Below are 18626 nucleotides of genomic sequence, written 5' to 3'. Positions count from 1 at the left end.
TAAAACCCAAGGTTTTAAAACGGATCTTTCCAAGGCCGCATTTGTGTGACTTGTAAATTCAGGAAGAAACTCATTATATTATCTATTACATATCGCCTATATATTATACATTATATATACAGTGTTGCAGTGTATGCACACAGTACTATATATATATGCTATCACAGTGCATCTGTGTGTGTGTGTGTATACATATATATATGAAATGTATTTATTAGTCTGTTCCTCTTTGTCATATAGATAGAGATATAGAGATGTTCTCCACATCCTGTATACTGTGTGAGACTCTCCCCCCACTCTGGATTACATATCATATATATTATATGTTATATGTTTTATGTATATAAACATAGCATTTATATAGAGTGTATGTGTTCTGAGACCCCACCCCCCAAACACACTGGAGTGCAGTGACGCAGCCCCTGTGCAGTGCAGAGCCCCCCCGCCACCTCCATCCTGCACGGTCAGGTCGCCCAAGTGAGACTAATCTAAACAATTATGAGGTGATCAGGCGTCAGCGGCCGGCTAATTGGGAGACATTCCTTTAATGAGGTGCGGGTGCCGGGCTCCGTTAGACGTGCTGACAGGCCGGCCGGTGGCCCCGTGCCACGCCGTGCCCCGGCTGGCTTCTCGGAGTGTCCGGGGGGGCGGCCGGGTACACAACCCCCCCCTTCCTCTCCGTGATGAAAGTCTCCTCTATATCCTCTACTACAACCACCCCCCCCCCACCTCCAAAAGACTGGCAATCAACATTAGCGGGCAGGACGCGGGCCGCCCTTGAAAATGGTTTGTGACAGTGATGTGATCGAGCCGCAGAGACGTCAGCCGAGGGGAGATGGAGAGCAGCTCCCAGTGAGCAGCTCCCAGTGAAGCGTGGGTAATTGGCCCCACTTACGCGGGGCCCCGGCTGACAAATGCAAATTAGCGGCACGGCCGGTCGAGCGCAATCCCCCACACTTTCATCTTGCCGTCTCCTATACAGCCATTATTAGTTTTCGCTGAAAAAACCTTTCCTGGCTACATCACTGCATGGGTTTCCAGTGGTTATAACTGTTGTTACATCTTGGCTCAACTGATTCTAACCTGTGGGCCTTTTTGATCTATTACTGGGTTTACAGTTTTAACTGTGATGTTTTGTTTATAGCTTGCCTGATCACGGTTTTCTGTTTTGAAGTTTCCTGTAAGCTTATTCATTGTTGTCTTTTTAATTTATTTAAAAATCAAATATATTTTATCCAGAGTGCTGTACATTCGCGAAAGCTGGGGCAGCCAGTTCCTGGAGCAATTGGGGGTGACATCACTCTGCTGACTCGGGGATTCAGACCAACAACCTCCTGATCACGGGGACCGCATCCTAACACACGGAGCTCCACACTGCGCTCTCTGAATTCTTATAACTGCACCGACAAAATGAGCCCAAAATTCCTCGTACACACTAACGTACTTGGCGATAATTAAACAGATTCTGATTCTGATCCAGCAGTTTACGGGAGTCTATCTTAGCCCCCTGCCCCACATAGCTGAGGGCTGGTGCAGTGGCCCAGCCTGAGAACAGGATGCTTTGTTTTTTCCATCTTAAAACGGCCTCACATGCACGGCGCCTTTACGCTGTTATTTTTATCTTAGAGGAAGCTCCGACTGCTGGGGCCAGGGTCTGACCCAGTTCCCTACTTACCTCAGTGCTGCGTTTTCATGCTTAAATCTCAGAATACGACACTAGCCAAGGTTACGCGGGGGGGCGGGGCGGGGGGGGGGGGGCACGCTTCTTACAGTGCATTTGACATATTTTTTTTCACACACCCAGGCTCTCCAGTACCACAGGAAATCTCACAATCTTTCAAGGTAAATAATGTCAAGTCCGGACATTTAGCTGTATAAATTATTTTATCATTTCAGTATTACAGTCACAGTCAGATGATACCTATACATTGTTGATATATTCTGTAAAGATTAAAAAAATATATATTTGTTGATATAATGCCTCCTTCTGCCAGTATTTGTGAGATTATGTACATTAAAAAAATGTTTGAAAAAATTAATTACTTTTCAATAATGCACATGGGGGTATTCCACAAAGCAGGATTTTTCATTAGTCAGATAACTTAAGCCAAATGTAAGGATTGTCCAGTAGGAATGTCACTAACCTCTCCTCCTATGGGACAGTTTTAATATTTGACAAAGAAGTTCTGCTTTGTGAGTGTGTGTGTGTGTGTATATATATATATATATACACACACACACAAATGGAATGAAGCTTGAGCACATGATCACTCTTTTTATCAGGCACCTCTGAAGATTTTTTTTGGTGGTAGCAGCTAAGGACATTGCTCAGCAATCCAACAGAAATGTGACAATTCTACTACGGATAGGATTCAAACCTATAACCTTCTGATCACAGACAGAGAGATGAAGCCCACGGAGCCACACACTACAAATTGAGATCCACCCATTCACCAACCAGCCATTTATCCTTCTGGAAAGGGTCCCTGGGGGGTCTTGAACATATGACAGGAGCTCCCCTGGATGGGACAGCAGTCCATCACAGGATACACGCCCACACACGCTTACAGAGCCTAACCGCTTGTCTTTGGACTGCAGGAGGAAATCGCCCTATCCAGCGGAACCCCTCACAACACGAGAATAGATCCAAAATTAAACAGTTATAAAAATGATTCAGAGTGAGTGTAGTCTCATGTGTAATGGCCATGTCACGCTGGTTTTAACTCACTTCTCCTGTGTGTTGGCTGCTTGGCTGCAAAAACCCGGATCGACGCACTTCGTAACGCGGCCCTACGAAACACAAATGGCAACTTTCCCAGTACATTAGGCTGCAGGTTACAAACTAACAGACAGGCAGGACAGTCAATGACAGGACCTGAGCAGGAGACCCAGGGGTCCACATGACAACACCAGTAACTTGAAGCTGGGGTGGCCCAGTAGTTCACGATGCTGAAGGTCTCTGGTTCAAATCCCTGGGTCAGAGATCTTCAGACCTTTGAGTTTTGCTCCAGGGACTGTTTGACTCTGCTCTCTCAATAATATGGCGCTTTGGATAAAAGCATCTGTTAAAAAGAAAGTAGAGATACAACCGGGATAAATTTAACTGATGTCACTCTAAAATGGGCCCTAATTTAGCAGCAGCCTAACACACTATTACATTGTCAACATGATTGTGTTCATTGAATGAATATAAATATATAATAAAGTGGAAGAAAATGATATGTAATTTTGAAAAATCATTGTGCCCAATCACATAATATAACTAAGTACATACTGTGCGGTTATGATCTGAGGTAAAGTTTTATTACTCTGCAAAAGTCACAGCCACTGGTCAGTAACTGTGTGACCAACATTACTCTTCACACTCAAGGGGCCGTGGGGCCATAGGAATTGGGACGACCTTCTATGCTTATTTATTAATATTTGCTGAATTTTCAATCGAATTTAGAAGGCTTCAACATGCCAAATTTTTTATGCTTGTTAAGGTTCAGATTTTATAAAATTAAGCAGATTTTAAGCCAAATATTATTTAGCGTCACACCTCAAAGTACTTCAAAATAAAAACAAAGAAACACACACAGACACTCTCTATAGTGGCTTCCTTTTGTAACATGTCAGCAACCCGTCTGACTTCCTGTCTCTGTGGCTCTTTGGCACATGAAATATGGAGAGAGAGAGAGAGCAGAGCATGGTGGGAGTCCACAGGGGGGGTCTCTGTGATAGACACTGACACTTGGCCTCCTTAGTGGCGGCCTGGCCCAGCCCGCGATGCGCCTCTCCACTGCCGCCCTGGCTGTCAGCCGCAGTCGCGCCCACCGTCACCTCCCCGACAGCTGCGCGCGGCCCCGGCTAATGAGATTTACGACGTGTCCCGCCCGTGCGGCCGCGCCGAGCGGCATTGTGTAGCGTTAGCTGCGGAGCGATGCCATTGGCTGAGTGGCCCCCTGGTGTTTTTCCACCGTGACATCACACTGGCTGGGATATTAGTACGCAAACATGCCACAGCCGGCATACGGGGGGAGGTGGGGGGTGTGGAAGCTGAGGCCCGGTGTTTTGGGCTACAAGGGTGGGTCTGTGTGGTGGGCTTGGGGGGTGGGATGTCCCTCCGGGGGCCCAGCAAAGCAGCCTGGGAAACTGGCTGTCAGGCTTGGGCCTCAGAGGGGGGGGGGGGTGCGAGGGATAAATGCTTGCCCAGTGAGTAGGGGCCCCCGCTGGGGGCTTGCTCCTCGATCCTGGTGCCAGCGGGACCGTTCCCCCGTGGATGATGGATGTTTGTGCCTCTCCGAAATAGCCTGCCATCCCTGTTGACTTCTGAGGCTTCTTATTGCACCCCCCCGCCCTCCCCCCCCACCCCCCCCGTCCTTGTCTGCGTGCGAAGCTGCAAGCTGATGCCTTCTGGAGTGCAGAGGCGTTGCCTGGTGGCTGACTAACACGATAATAAAAGCCTTTGTGACCACTCACCACTGGGCCATCGTCACTGGCTTCAAAGTAAAAGCCTGGTGCACTCAGTCACTGTCAGCCCCTAACACCATCATTAATGGTTTCACAGTAAAAGCCCTTGCAGTCAAACAGTACTAGTCCCAATAACTATCATGACTGATTTTGCAGTAAACCCCTAACAGTATTCAGTTAGTACTAATCCCTAAGACCACGTGATTCATTTCCCTGTAGAAGCCTGTACAGTAGTCACTCGGTACTAATCCCTAACACCATCATGACTGATTTCACAGGATAAGCTCTTATAGTATTCAGTAGGTACAAATCCCAAACACTGTCATGACCAAGTTTACTATAAAAGACCTTTCACTAATCCCTAACATCATCAAGACTAAATTCACAGTAAATAAAACTTTGCAGTCAGTACCCCTTTTGACTAACCTGCTGTTGAAAGCCATCTTGACTAACTCACAATAAAAGTCCCCATTATAAATTAGTCTTTCAAACCATAATAACTAATTGCTAAATAAAATGGCCAGTTTCTACCAGATAATCCCTAATTGCACATTTGGTTGTTGTGAAAACTAGTCACATTTATGAAATATCTGCTTTAGAAATAACTAAGTGATCAGAGGAAGGAAATTTTATGTTTCATGAATATGGGTGATTTGAATGCCACATACAGTATGTGCCATGTGTACTGTGTGTGACCACATGCTGTGTGTCTGTATGTGGTGCGAATACCAAGTGTGAATGTGTTTTCTGTTTGTGTATATGTGCATATGTGTGAATTTATTCTGCGTTTGTTTACATATGCATACCTGTGAATGCATTCTGCGTCTGCGTATACGTGTATACGTGTGCATACATGTGAATCTGTTCTGTCTGTGTACACGTGCATACACGTGAATGTGCTCTGTTTGTGTACATGCGCATACGTGTGAATGTGTTTGTGTATGTGTGCATATGTGCCAGTGTGTTTAACATTTGTTAGTGAAATTGTGTGAAGGATTTTTGATACATTAGACATTTGTAATACATTGTAACTTAATACATTGTAACACTGTACTAATGTTTCTAACATATTAATATATAATGTGCTGCAGTTTTTTTCCATATAAATTATAGTCATGCTGACATGAATACTATTTACTGTTCCAAGTTTCGATATGGGACACACTTTCCTGTGTGCTCTGTTGTATCATTTATAGAAAATATTACGTCTGACAACAGATCAGTGATATCAATAAGATATTAAGAAATAGGTTCAGTATTTGAATGAAGGCGTTAGTGTTCGCTTTCCGTTTATGGATGAGTGACAGGTTTGGGCATCTGATTCACTTTAGATGATTCAGGCAGCAGAATTTTGGGCATATTCAGGTCCTATATCCAGACAATACCTTCAAATATAAGCGGGAAAGCTTAAAGGAGAAGAGGATGTGTCTGAGACACGCGAGTCCCTGGGCTTTCTGCCGGCTGGCGTGCCGTGGTCCCCGATGCTCGCCATAGCACGTGCCTGAGGAAACCGAACAGGAAGCCGCTATGGGCAACATCCTGTCAGGCACTTTTGTCATTGCAAAACCTCATTGAGATTAGGCAAGCGCATCTCAAGGCCAGCTCAACGAGCATGTGTGGAACCAATGAGACATCAGAAAGGAACAATAAGGAGCCCATATGGTCAAACTGGCAAACCAGCTCCATAGATGCTGGGTGCCAGGGGCAGGGCTGCTGGGGTACAATCCATTTTGGACCACAAAGGGTCCTAGGGGCACTCCTTGGTTTGGTTCTGAAATCCTGCGATAAATAGATCCTCGTTTACATTTATAGAAACGCAAAGCTAAATAAGTCAGGAACAAAAAAGTCTGTTGCACTGGTGAATAATCAGAAAACAGAAACAATCATTTATCTATCCATCTTACGACAGCTTGTTCAGCACAGTGTAATAGCAGTAACAACGGCGGTAATTACAGCCGCCTTCCGCTGATAATACATCTAATGCAGGAGAAGCGAGAGAGACGAAAGCAGGTTTTCCATTTTCGCCGTGACGGTAGGCAAACAAGGTGGCCTCCTTGGAGGCCCGGAGCCCCCCGGGGGGGGGGGGAGACGGCAGCGAGGGAGGCGTGGCCACAGCCGCCAGGGATGATGGCCTGGGTGATGTAAGACCGTGAAACTGGCCGATGACGAGCAGCCTGCCTGTCTTCAGTGTCCATGGATGCGGGCCCCGGTAACCGGCAGGGGCCCCGGGAGATGTAAACAAGGTCTGAGGAAGATGGAGGATGGATCCTGGAATGAAGATGTAGTGTGGCGATGATATACTTCGCGTGTCAGGATTCGTTCAGCAATCACCTATATTGCCCAGCAAGGCCAGAACACCTCAGCCGCGCATTTTATCAAAACTGAGTTGTTTGTTGAGTTTGTTTTATCTCATGACAAAATATTTTAGGTCAGCCATGAAGACAATCAAATGTGATACTTACAGTAATGACAAAATCAACTGTAAAACCAAAGCGAAACACCGTCAGCTAAGATAGAGATAAAGAGCACCATGTTTTGTTCGGATCCCTTGTCTCCCAGAAGCTGACGTTCTCCTGATGTATAAATGCACCCCCTGCCTCACCTGTTGCTTCTGGTGAATGGGGGGGGGGGGACTGTTACCTCCTCGATGCGGCCTGGGACAGGTGGCCGGCGCCCCCCGGTAGCCTCCAGGTTGCTTGTGGCTTGTGCCCCCCTCCCCCCCACCACTGCCCAGACATGGACCACCTGTGCAAAGCGGCTCTTGTTACCTTGCAGGCACTCTGTAAACACCAGCCATATGTGGAGCGTGCTCCTGCATAGCGAGATCCCCACCCCCCCGCTGGCCCTCTGCTTCACCACAGGGGGTGCGAGGTAGATGGGGGTGGGCGCCCTGTTTCTAAATCACCCAGATTTAAATGCAAAGAAAAAATTGCTAAAAGGTATGATGCACGTTTTGTGATGCACTGTTGTGTCCCAGCCTGTAGTAATTCAGAGTTTTGGCCTGGTTACGCAGAGGGATAGTTTTTAGCAGCATAAACCAGTTTAAACAGCTCACCTGAAGGTATAACAGCAGGACCCCACCTGAGGATTTGAACCAGCTCCTTAACCACCAAGATCCCTCCCACCTTGCTATTCTGTAAGCATTGAATTCACTTTGATGAGTGACAGCTATGTGCAACCTTGACGGGTTACAAATATTGGCCCGGGAAGGAGAGCACTTTACCTGCTGATAGGCTCCGATACCTGGCCCCACCCCTCCCACCACAAAGCAGCCAATCAGGGAGGAGGGATATGAGAAATCAGATGTGACACTCTGACTGGGGGCTCGATGTTTATTACGGGGTGTCAGTGACTTCTGAACTCGCCAGACGCCCTTTGTGAGCTACGGGGGCCCCCGCCCTGAGCGTGACAGGTTGCCATGGAGAGAAAGGTGCTGTCAGGGGCCGCTGTGTGGAAGTCTACTACCCTGCTGAGCTCCCCCCCCCATCTGCGTAAGGCTGCCAGCCCCCCCACCGGGGCGACTCGTCTTTGCACCCTTCAGATAAAGGTCGATTTACAGGGGGCCATAGCCCCACCCCCTTGCGGCTGTGATTGATCACGCTGGGCCCGCTCCCCCCCACACAAGCAGGAACGCTTCCCCCACAGGAGACGGATGGGCAGCACATGAGATTGAAGGCCGAGGGTAGGGGGCATCAATCGGCAGGCTGACGGGTGCGGTTGGCGAATCGGGAGCTCCTGTGGAGATGTGTGTCAGGCACACGTCCCAGGTGGGGGGCGGGGGGGCGTCATCAGGGACGGGTGGGGCCTGTGCCGTGGGACGGTGGGCAGGGCTGTGAGATGAGCAGATAGAGAGCTGGAGAGGCTTCAAGTCAGTCGTGGGAGGTACTGGGGCTGTTTCACGCTTATCGCCACAGTGAGCACACATGATATCACAATCCAGCTAGGTAACCACAGCGATCACACGTGATGTCACAATCCAGCTAGGTAACCACAGCGATCACACGTGATGTCACAATCCAGCTAGGTAACCACAGCGATCACACGTGATGTCACAATCCAGCTAGGTAACCACAGCGATCACACGTGATGTCATAATCCAGCTAGGTAACCACAGCGATCACACGTGATGTCACAATCCAGCTAGGTAACCACAGCGATCACACGTGATGTCACAATCCAGCTAGGTAACCACAGCGATCACACGTGATGTCACAATCCGGCTAAACATTGTCTCCGCTGTTATGTCCCCGTACAGCTAAGATTCTCAAACTCGGGCTAATTAGGTCATTAGGCAGATTAAATTTTACCGCGCTAAACCAGGACAGCCGCGAGTGAATGACCAGAGAACAGATCCGCGTCCCCTTTTTCCGCCTGTGACTCTGACGGATGGAAACACTTGTCATGGAAAAATGATTTCTAGGCTCCTGAATAATTTAGCAGGGTGACTATGTGAGAGGGGAGCGGGGGTTAAGCCCTCTGCGCGCTGCCGGGTGGAGATTTTTGCTGTACGGCGGATGCCGATGGGTGAATGTGCTTCTCCAAGATGCTCAGTAGGTTGGCTGTTTAAACCCCAAACATGGCTCAGACAATAAATAAGGATCTTAACGAAAAAGAAGAGAAAAAGATTTTATAAAACTATAAAAGGATTTTCACTGGGCTTCTCTGCAAGCAAATGAAACAGACCACAGAAGATAAGATAAGATAAGATAAGATAAGATAAGATAAGATAAGCTAGAGTCTATGTGTGGCCCTACCTAATGCTCCCATTTACCTGTTCAATGTGTAGATGCAGCCCGCAGTGAGCGCGGCTGGGCGTCAGGCTGGTGGGGGGGGTGCTTCTTCACAGTGGAGGGAAATGCAGCAACGGGGGCCACTGCCCACCCTGACAACCGCCGCCATCCCTCCACACCTTGGCGACCTCATTAGCTCTCCATGGCAACAGAACTCATACGCCACCACCTCAATCCTCACGTTTCATGGCGGGAGGTGGACTCCATGGTCTGGGGCACCTCACTAGCACACTGCCCCTCCGCACCCCCCATAGTCGGGGCTGGGTATTCCCTAAACCCAACCCTCACTCTGACGGCTCATTGGACCCCTAATATCACTACCTGTGGCCCCCAGCAAACTCCTCAGCCTGGTCTGGGGCACCTCACTAGCACACTGCCCCTCCGCACCCCCCATAGTCGGGGCTGGGTATTCCCTAAACCCAACCCTCACTCTGACGGCTCATTGGACCCCTAATATCACTACCTGTGGCCCCCAGCAAACTCCTCAGCCTTCAATATCTGAGCCTTTGCAGATGGAACCTGAATTTTCTCCTTGGACTGGACTACACCCCTCCCCCCCCTTGATCGAGGCATTTGGGGACCCTGGCACCAAGGCTCTCATCTGTCAGGGGGGGGGTCGTGTTGCCACGGTGGCAGCAGGCTCAAAGCCGGACCAGGGAGCCGTTTCTGTTTGATAACCGCAGCACAATGGCCGCCGCGTTGGCTTAGCTAGAACAACATATAAATCCTGCCACAGTCAGGCTGCCGGCTCGTCGCCGGCTTACATAAATCACCCGTTGGGGAAGCGCCGTCGCTGCTCCTGTGCCAAGGCCCTGCGCCGGCTGGGGGGGGGTGGGGGGGTACGGCAGGTCCTTCTCCAAAATGTTGTCTTATCAGCCGCTCACAAATGCCAAGGGGGGCACAAAGGATACCCCAGTTACCCAGGCGATGCCAGGGACAGGGGCCACGGCCACGGGGCAGGGCCAGGTTTGTCGTCTTTGGGGCCCCAAAAAGTCTCAGAAATAAAATCAGTAGCTAGAAAGTAGAATCAGAAAATGATATCTATGTAGCTGGATTGTACAATTCAGCCATGGGGAAAAAATTTAAAGGCCACTATATATTTTAAAAAGTCTGCATTTTAAATCCTGGTTTAATCCTGGTTCTGCTGGCAGAAGCTACACTGAGCAGCAGGTTACTTCCAGGTTCAAAGTTTCTAAGACAGCAGCACACAAGAATAAGGTGAAGCAGGAGACACTGGGAACGACCAGAAACCAGCCAAGTAAAGGGCTAAAGGTAAAGTGTAGAAGCGACATTCTAATGCCAGAGATCAACTTATCCAACCGTTTCTCATGAATTAGAGGATGACATCAAGTGACCTTCAAAAGGAATGGGGAACATTAAGTGCAGGTGTGAAGTGCACTGCTAGGACAGTTTGTATCAGGCTCCTAGAAGCAGGACTGTCCCATAAAGCGAGGAAGAAGCCCTTCATCAGTGAGAAGAACTACTGTAGGCTGCAGTTTGCAAAAAAAGATACACACCCATTAATTGAGAAATGAGTGAAACAAAAAATTGCACTGTGGTCTCAATTTTTTCCACAACTGTATGTTTCCTCTGCATCTCCTAATAAGGAATGTGTTTATTTAATATTTAGTGTAGTGACTGTTTGTGGCCAGCAGGGGGCCACACCTTGGGGGCCTTGCACAAATCTGTGGTTTGAGTGGAGGTAAATACTGCCGTTGCCTGGATGCTCTACAGCCTGGGGACACAAATGATAGTCCAGCCACCCAGGTAGTACCTGAGAGACGCCATCGCAGGCCCTCGACACCCCACCTCCGCGTGACTCGTCCCCCATTTACACCCCGCGCCCCAGGGACCCCTGTGACGGGGCCGCATGTCTGATGGCTCCTTGGGGAGGGGGACAGGGAGCTGTTGGCATAGCTGTTACATGGGGCATCTGGCTGAGATGAAACACGGAGGCATAGTGTCTCGGCATCCCGCACATTGTGAGCGTGTCACAGAAGAAGGAAACCAGTCGCATGCTCGATGTTTTTCTCAAAGCAAAAGGACAGGAATACAGGATGTTCAGCCCCAAGGCCTTCAGTAAACGGAATGGGCTGCCGGAGAAAACAACCCCTTCTCATATGCATTGGCCATACTTAAAGGTAAAGGTAGAATTTGACTAGATAGATAGATAGATAGATAGATAGATAGATAGATAGATAGATAGATAATAATTACTTACATGGCATATTATCAGGAATTATATAAATCACTTGTACTGATATATGAAGATGCTACTAAATCACGATGAACATAAAACATTCATCAGGTAACTTAACATTAAAAAGATAATATTCCAGTAAAACTACTGAAGAGTTGAAGCCCTTCTCTGGTGGATCTGCACCTGGATCGACACGGGCATTGCACTGGATGTGGGAAGGCACACACACACACATACACACACACACACACACCGTGCCTCCACGTGTGTCCCCCCCCCCACCCCCCACATCCCCAGCAACATCCGTGTCACTGAGGGCTAAGTCTTATTACCCAAACACATCAGCAGAGAGGATGACTAGAGGCAGGCTGAGACGGTTTTACGGGGGGGGGGGATGACAAACAGGAAACAGTGAGTCAGTGGGGCGTCATTCTCCCCCCCCCCCACTGGCTGCATGACCTCCCCCACCTCCGCCTCCCCTCCCCCACACGCCAACTCCCCTTCCCCCACTCCTCACACTCCCTGCCCTGAAGCCCCCCCCCCCCGCCATGCCGCTGCCTGGGAGGGGCGGGATCAAGTGAGCCCTGCTGCCGGGGATGAACCCACCACAGGGCCTCAGATTAGCTTTTCAGTCGGAGGGACAAAAGGAGCCCCCCCCAAGCCCTACCCCCACCTCCACCCCGTTCCGCTTGAATCAGGCAGGCAAACACCAAGGGCTCTGAGAGCTGGGGGCAGGGGGGCCGTGAGCAGCGTCACAAGGGGGGAAATAACATCCCCCAGAGGCAGACTTCTGAAGTGCCGGGAAACAGCAGAAGAGCCCCCCCCCCCCCCAACCGAGTATCCGCTCTGTTTTCCGGCCAAACTGGTCGCACTGGTATTCCGGGCTTCCTGGGCCCAGCCGGCAGGGTGTGGCGGCCACAACGGATCTGCTTTCGGCCGCCAAACCTTATTAACTTTTGCCCGCCCGGTCATAAATGTCTTGAATGTGGGGGGGGCGGGGGTGAACTTCCACCGTTAGTCCCCATCTACCCACAAATGGCGGGAGGGACACTGAACCGTCCTGGTGTCCCGCGAGATACCATCGATCCGGAAGCTTTGTAACCCAACATGCCGCGCCGCTGCACCCAGGAGCTCGAGAATCGCGCGGCTTCTGCCCGCGACCGCTCTCCGTCCTCTCAGAGTCAGCCGGGATGACCCAGGTCCCTGGAAAAATCGAGCAGACGGTATATGAACATCTAGGAATTTCCCCTCTGTTTTGAAAAAAGATGATCCAGTGCTTTCCTGTGCTGCTTCAGGCTTCATTCACCGAACGGGGCAAACAAGGCCTTGTGTCTGCGTTGAGAACATTTGTCTATCATGAGGGAAGGTCTCACACCGGCTTTCTGAGCGCGGCCTGCACTGGAGATTGATTCTGGGCCTGTGGGTCGACACGTTTTTCGTTGCCACTGGAAATCTCACTGTAAACAGGCCTGAATGTAAACATATAAAACAACCATCTGTTTGCTGCAGCCGGAGGAACATCCTGGCATTTTTTTCTGACGCTGCTCGTTTGTTTTAGCAGCGTGTGGGGAAATACCACAACAGATTACGAGTCGGTAGCTGTTTTAATGCCGCAGTGTGTCACAAGAACAAGCCCTGCCTTGACAATACTTTCTTTACACATTTGTATGCTCAGTGAAAATGCTATGCTAGTCATTCTGTGATGGTGCCCCCAGGCGCATCCGATTGGCTCATACTGCCGCACATTGTGACACGTTTCTGCTGCTGGGTGTCAGGTGTCTGTCACCATACCCTCAGGTCATGAGAAAAACGGTGCAAAATGTAAACCCTGGGTTATCAGAACGGAAGGTTCCGGAAAAACTTGCAGACTGCAACCTGGCTCTTCAAAATGGCCCTGGACAGGCCACGCACTGACACTGGGACAGTGGACACTAGACCCGCGCGGCGGCAGGCTCCAGTCAAAGAGCACACTGCCACCCTGTGGACAAAAGGAAAACTGCATTCAGGCAGGGACTGCACTGTTTACAGTCTGATTCCTGCATCAGGTAATTTATATTAAACTCATTGATATATTAATAAATGTATAACTCCTGAGGATGTAAAACTCTCCCGAGGATGTAAAGGTGCTAGAGAAGTAAAGCTTGGTTCATTTGCACTTTTATTTAGAGTAATGGTGATGGGTCATATGGAGAGGATGGGTGTAGATGGATACCCCGGCATCTGGGCTGTGCTGGGTGCTATCTGTAGGGTGCTGTTGGGGGGGTGATCTCCTGACACATCTGGAAGGAGCCGGCACCAGAGCCGCAGAGGCGGCAGGGCGCCGGCATGACCTTTGCCCTCTCTCAGGGAGGTCCCGCTCAGTCGGAGTAGCTCGGCCCACTCAATGGCAGCACAGGGAGTGGTGGGGGGTGGACAGGGCCTCATGTCCTCCCCGCCCCCACCTGGGCGAAATGGCATTTCCGCCCAAAACGCCGCTCTTCCTGCTGGTCCAGGATGATGTTCCTCGGGACTGTGATGCCCCACGGCATGCTGGGATAGCTGGAGAGGTACTCATAAACCAACATGCACCTATCATGAGAGCCTCCCACAGGAAGTGCACCCCCCCTCCCCTCCACCTCACATGGGGGGCTGGGAGAGGCAAACAAAGACACAGCCCACAGCCCCCCCCCCCCCCCCCACCAGCCTCACTCCCCTGTTTTTTTTCCACATGGTTTCACCTCTCTGCTGGTTAACGAGGAGGCATGCAGACCCCCCCCACCCCACCCCCCCACTGACGCAGCCCTCCCCCTCTCCCCACAGGGGGCGCCGTAACACACGTCTCCATGCGACGGTTGGAATTGCCAAGAGAGCCCAGCTGCCTGCCGCAGATGCCCCAGGTGGCATGACATCAGCTACACCTGCAACTGCACAACTACAGCAGCACACCCCCCACCCGCTGCGATCGGGGGCCCTGCAGGGAGCCCCCCCCCCATACTCAGACATGACAGCATTCGGGGTGAAATATCATGCCGTTAATAGTCATTTAAACGCATGAAAAAGATACTTGGATTTGGAAAATTATTAAAATTATACATATATAAAAAAATATACATTTTTTATTATTTATCCATCTTCCTTTAAGAAGTTATCCAGCACAGGGTCAACATTCATTCAGCAGAAACTCCAGACTTTGGAGAGGGCCATACTCAAAGGCCTACTGATGACATCACTCTGCTGATCCTGGGATTTGAACCTTTCAATCACAGACACCTTGCAGTTATTGTACAATGGCAGCACAAGTGTATAGCACTATTGAAGAATTGCAAGGCACTGCTGGGACTCAAAGCCAGGACATTCCCTTTACTAGACAGATGTGTTTACCAACTAAGCCAGTGCACCACCTCCCTGAGCCCTGCGGCCTACCCCAGGAGGGACGGGGCACGGGGCGGGGGGCAGGGGGGCCACCCTGGGTGGCATTGCAGTCACAGGGCACAGCCTCATACACAATTACAAACTAAATTCAAATTAAAAACTAATTCAGAGCAACCAGACTGGCCAGGAAACAGGAGTACCTGGAGGAAACCCACAGAGGCACTGGGAAAGCAACACGCACAGAGCTGGGGGGTGGGGGGGGAGGATTTAAACCCCCATCCCTGGAGATGTGAGGATATAGTATTAGCTGTACTAATTAATTGTCACTGAAACTGCTTTTCATCTAGCAACACGGTCAAAAGAACAAAGGCCGGTGTTTTAACAGTACAGCTGATATTTATGTAGCAGAAGCTTTAACCCAACGCAGTGTACATTTCTGAGAAAACACGGTCAGGCCGGCCCTTGGAGCAAGTGAGGGTTACGGGCCTTGCTCAAAGGCTGAACGGAACCAATCACCGTGCCAAGCCTGGGATCTGACCCACTAACCTTCTTAATAACAGGCTAAGAGTCCTGCTCTGCTGAGCCAAACTGCTTATTTACGAGTCCAGTCCCCTTCGCAAGTCTCGGGGCGGAGGCAGTTCACTGCGCTGTGCACTGCAGCCACCAGCAGTCTGATAAAGCCCAGCGAGCCGCGCATCACAGGAGGACAGAAGCGGACAGCCAACCATGATGCCCGGTTTGCTTAAGCGTGATGCGTTGTGTCCTCCTGCGTCTGCACCCATCCGCATTCCAGAAAGTCCAGGTATCACCTCGCAATGTAATTCATTCCCAATGTCACCCGCAAGCCGCTTCTATCACGTCCACTGAGAGGGAAGCGGCCGTCATTAATAAGGAATGCCAGTAAGGTTTAATAATTGATGGGTTCTATGGGATATTCCTTATAATTCAACATTTTACTACAGGCACTACGAAAGCCAATTCCAGGCGTGTCCATCCGGCGAAGCTTCTCCATAACTCACCCTGGCAGCACTGAGGAGGAAATGTCTTCAAAGTGCCTATTTTTGTCCCACAAATCAAAGCCCCATCCACATCTTTCCATTATCAATTTCTAATTAAAGTGCCTGCAGACTAATAATAGAGTCTGAGCCATGTTTGGTTTGGGTCCAGGGCCGGTCGGGGGGGAGTGTCACGTAGAGCTCCACCTGGTGGACATAGAGCAGAATGAGGGCCAGGTTCCGACGTTAGCAACCGTATTGGAGAAATAACAGTCGCTAAGCGCTCAGCCCCACCCCCCCACCCCCCCAGGAATAAAGCGCCGAGAGGAAAAACAGAGGTCGAGAGGACAGGGCACCCTCCCCCATGCTGGGAAGCAGAGGCTGGATCTCAGGTAGTGGGAAAAGAGGGATGGGGAGAGAGGTGGAGAAGGAGGTCAGAAAGGGAAGGATCCAGGCAAGGTCATGGGGACGAGGACCTCTGACCTTGGCTGCCAGTTAACATCTCTCACAAAGCTGTGCTGGGAGTGGCACAGCACTGACACACACGCAGAGGCCGGGGGAGTGAGCGGGTGGGGGGTGGCGAGGCAGGGGGGGCCTGCGGTCTCGCTTGGCCATTCAGATGCGCTCATCTCCCACCAGGTAATCCGAGCTTGTCGATAGGTCTCCTCAGAAGGCTCAGGGCTTTCAGGAAGATCTCTGACAAGGGTCTCAGACCTCTGGGGGGGGGAGGGGGGGGGCTCTTACTTCCTGCACTCAGCAGAGATCCAGCGGAAAGGGGGGAAGGGGCAAGAGGGGGTGGGTGTGCTGTGGAAATCCTACTGCATTATTCCATTAGAAGGTAGCGTGCGAGGAATGAACAACAAGCAAGACCTCCTCCCCCACCATGAGCAATCAGAGACACACTGAACCGGGCCAATGTCACACTCACAGACACTGTTATACACATAGAGAGGCACAGACACACTGAACCGGGCCAATGTAACACTCACAGACACTGTTATACACACAGAGAGCCACAGACACACTGAACCGGGCCAATGTAACACTCACAGACACTGTTATACACACAGAGAGCCACAGACACACTGAACCGGGCCAATGTCACACTCACAGACACTGTTATACACATAGAGAGGCACAGACACACTGAACCGGGCCAATGTAACACTCACAGACACTGTTATACACACAGAGAGCCACAGACACACTGAACCGGGCCAATGTAACACTCACAGACACTGTTATACACACAGAGAGCCACAGACACACTGAACCGGGCCAATGTAACACTCACAGACACTGTTATACACATAGAGAGCCACAGACACACTGAACCGGGCCAATGTAACACTCACAGACACTGTTATAAACACAGAGAGCCACAGACACACTGAACCGGGCCAATGTAACACTCACAGACACTGTTATAAACACATTGAGCCACAGACACACTGAACCGGGCCAATGTAACAATCAGAGACACTGTTATACACATAAAGAGGCACAGATACACTGAACTGAGCCAATATAACACTCACAGATACTGTTATAGAGACAGAGAGCCACAGACACACTGAACTGAGCCAATGTAACACTCACAGACACTGTTACAAACAAGGTTCGAAGGGCACAGACACACTGAACTGAGCCAATGTAACACTCACAGACACTGTTACAAACAAGGTTCGAAGGGCACAGACACACTGAACCAGGCCAATGTAACACTCACAAACACTGTTATACACCCAGAAAGCCACAAACACACTGAAGCAGGCCATGACAACACTCACAGACACTGTTATAGACAGAAGGGCCCAGAAACACTGAACAAGGCCAACGTAACACTCACAGACACTGTTTGGAGGATCACAGACATACTTATTTGGGCATAGGCTCTGAAACACAAACACAGCCCCAAACACACAGACTGACATGCATGTAAACTAAACTGGGCTCTGAATATTCTCACTCACGCACACAAAAATGCACACACTTGCTCATTAGTATGCATAGTGGGTGAGGAGTCTGTCTCTCCAACAGCTGAGTGCTATTCAGGAACAAAAGGTCATTTAAAAGCAGTTATACAAAGGAGTTACTGATACCTCCCTGCCTTTGTGTGAGTGTGTGTGTGTGTTAGGGGGGCTACTCAATGGGGGGGGGGCTGACAAGGGGGGTCCACAACGGACATGACAGCTGTGTCACGTTGTTTTATTTTTAGGCGCCACCTGAAGCCCTGCCCCCTTGCAACGGCAGTGTGTATCCTGGCAACAGCTCAGTCCACCCTCATCTCCCTCCCAGACTTGGGGGGGGGGCGGTGGTGGGGATCTCTGGGGATCACCCCAATTGGCCACCCCCTGGGCTATTAGATGGAGGTGCATCCTCCTGATTAACAGCATTATCGTCTGTTTCCTGGGGGGGGGGGGGGGGGGGGGAGTTTGCCAGCGGTAGGCAGCTGACAGCACTGGCACCTCAGCGTCCCATGTAAGCCTAACCCCCCCCCCCCCCCCTCTGCATATCCTGAATGGACCGTGCCAGGTGGGACCCAACTACAGGCCTCAGTTCTCTGCCAATAGCAATGAAGTGAATGCTGACATCTAAGGCTCTGAGCTGCAAGATTAATGAGGCTTATAAATGTCACAGGGCACCTGAGTGCAATAAAGTCTTGCGGCTATTCGGTCTTTATTTGCTTAGAAGATACTTTTTGGTACTAAATTATTTGCACGTCATGCAAACATGTAAACAACACACACACACCAAACTCGATAGATAGATAGATAGATAGATAGATAGACCTGAGCAATTTTAACTTTTTTTATTATTAGCTCAAATCTATGAAGA

The sequence above is a fragment of the Paramormyrops kingsleyae genome, chromosome 4, assembly GCF_048594095.1.
Source record: "Paramormyrops kingsleyae isolate MSU_618 chromosome 4, PKINGS_0.4, whole genome shotgun sequence".
In the NCBI taxonomy this organism is placed as follows: domain Eukaryota; kingdom Metazoa; phylum Chordata; class Actinopteri; order Osteoglossiformes; family Mormyridae; genus Paramormyrops; species Paramormyrops kingsleyae.
The sequence above is the reverse complement of the archived record's forward strand: the minus strand, read 5'-3'. Positions refer to the sequence as shown.